This window comes from Triticum dicoccoides, chromosome 5A (genome assembly GCF_002162155.2).
Source record: "Triticum dicoccoides isolate Atlit2015 ecotype Zavitan chromosome 5A, WEW_v2.0, whole genome shotgun sequence".
NCBI classification, from domain to species: Eukaryota; Viridiplantae; Streptophyta; class Magnoliopsida; order Poales; family Poaceae; genus Triticum; species Triticum dicoccoides.
The window spans coordinates 364,802,654-364,805,387 of record NC_041388.1 but is presented as its reverse complement, the minus strand read 5'-3'; positions in this window follow the sequence as shown (position 1 = coordinate 364,805,387).

Genomic DNA, 2,734 nt, shown 5'->3' with positions numbered 1-2,734 from the left:
ACCGTAGGAGGTCCGTTTTGTCCGTTTTGCGGTATGCCACACCCCTCCCGATCAACAGGACCCCCGTTTCGACTGTAGGAGGTCCATTTCGTCCATTTTGCGGTACGCCACACACCTCCCGATCAACAGGACCCCCGTTTCGATCGTAGGAGGTCCGTTTCCTCCGTTTTGCGGTACGCCACACCCCTCCCGATCAACAGGACCCCGTTCCGAACGTAGGAGGTCCGTTTCCTCCGTTTTGTGGTACGGCAGGCCTCGTTTCCATTGCCTGTTCCGTCCAAGCCCTCCTGATGAACACGACCACGCATTCCGTTCCGACCCAGCCGGTTGGCTCCCACGCGTTCCGTTGCCTCCCGATGAACACGACGCATTCCGTTGCCTACCCATGAACACGACGCATATCATTGCCTCCCCATGAACACGACGCATTCCATTGCCTCCCCATGAACACGACGACGATGCTGTTTCTTTGTTCCAACCCAGCCATGTACACGAGCCCTGGCCGTATGTATGCACGAGTAGGCGTTCGAGACCCCGCCCGTATGTACACATACATGGCCGTATTTTCTTTCTTGCACCCTGGCCGCTGTACGTACGTGTACATGTTACGTGCGCGCCTCTACTACGACACGTGCGCGCCTCTACATCCACTAGTATATATGTACGTACACATTCGCAACCAGAATGACAACGCTACGTACGCTTCGACCAGGTGGGTCCCGACTATTAGGCACTTCCTTGCGTGTGAAGATGTAGCTAGTGGCTCTCAGCAGTCAGGGGGAAACGTTTTTTCTCACGAAATACAGTGGCCCGTTCGGTGGGTCCCCACTGTCAGGTGGAGGAATAATTATTTTGCACGTAATAAGGAGGCACTTCCTTGCTGCGGCCGTGGACCCAGCTGTCAGCCTCTCCACGTACAGTCCACGTCTGATGGAAGCCGTTCCTTGACCATGTTGACCATGCCGCGCCGAGAGCACCAGGGCGGTGGACGGCGGCAAGGCCTAGGAAGGGGACGACGCGGAGCCGGGGAAGACGCGACAGTGGATGCCGACGCGTAGAGGAGTACGAGGGTTCACTGGTTTGCTGCGGTGTGAGGCTGCCGTCGCCGCAGAATAACAGGGGGTGTGGGTGAGTAGAGGGATGGCCTGGCCAGCGGTGGGAGTTGTAGGGGGCGGTGAGGCCTCCGCCGCATCGCAGCTGGCCATGGGAGGCAGGAGCACGAGGCACGACCGGCGCTGGTTTGGGCGGCTGGAGCAAGAAGACCAGAGGTTGAAGAAGCACTACGGCCATTGGATGGACATCGTACAGTCACTAGAGCTAGAATCGTGCATATTGACTAAGTTGACAAATCCCTCCATCCCCGTCAACTTAGTAGGCCCACAAGTCAGCCTACCACTATACTGGGTCCCAGCTAACAGGGGGAGTATTCATTTTTTGTGTGAAATAAGGAGGCACTTCCTTGCATGCAAAGATATAGCTGGTGGGTCTGAGCTGTCAGTGGCGGTAACGTTTTTTTCGCGAAATACAGAGGCCCTTTCGGTGGGTCCCTGATGTCAGATGAAGGAATCATTATTTTGCCCATAATAAGGAGGCATTTCCTTGCGTGCGGCCGTGGACCCAGCTGTCGGCCTCTCCACGTACAGTCCACTTCAGATGCATGTCGGTCGTTGAACACGTTGACCAGGCCGCGTAGAGAGCACCAGGGCGGTGGACGATGGCGAGGCCTAGGAAGGGAACGACACGGAGGCAGGGAAGACTCGACAGTTGTTTCCCACGCGGAGGGGAGTACGACTGTATGAGGGTTTACTAGTTCGTCTGCCGTCGCCGGAGAATAAAAGCAGGTGTGGGTGAGTAGAGGGATGGCTAGGCCAGCGATGGGAGTACGGTGGGGTGGTGAGGCCTGCGCGGTAGCAGAGCCGGCCACGGAGAGGAGGGAGCAGACAGTCCCGCCGGCGCTTGTTTGAGCGGCTGGAGCCGGAAGAGAAGAGATTGAAGAAGCACGACGGCCGTTGGATGGCCATCCAACAGTCACTGCTTGTGTATCAACCCTTTTTTTAGGAAAGCCTTAAATTTGTGGAAAACAACATACAACCGATCTGCCATTATTTCTAATAATTTACAGCCCATTTGCTAATTATTAAGGTTTTTTTGGAGCTCATATTCTTTTTGTTAGCACTACAGCTCATATTGTGGCCACGGTTAAAAAATTATACGAAATTTTGCATATTTCGGTGCGGTCCGAACTGTTTTTAATCCTGAAATTTCGACTCACATTTAAACTGATTTTAAAAATAAATGTATATAAATATAAAATCCAACAAATTCTCCACACATAAAAATTAATGTAATTTAAAATCTCAAAATGAAAAAAAGATATTTGAAACTAATTGTCAGTTTGATGTGTTTTAAAAATGTACAGCCCATTTCTCATTACTGATGGACCATTTTCTCGGCCAGCCGAATGAAAGATCTCCTTGTCTTGAAAGATTTGCAGCCCAACAGGCCTTACAAAGCGACTTACTTGGCAAATGACAAAAAAAACTGGGCTGTGGCCGTGGACCCAACTGTCAGCCTCTCCACGTACATTACTCTTCCGATGGAATGTCGTTGACCACGTTGACCACGCCGCACTGAGAGCACCAAGGCGGTGGACGACGCCGATGCTGTTGACGCTCAAAAGTGGCACAATCATAAAGCAGCATGCCGGGGCGAAAACCTTGCCGGTGTGAAAGCT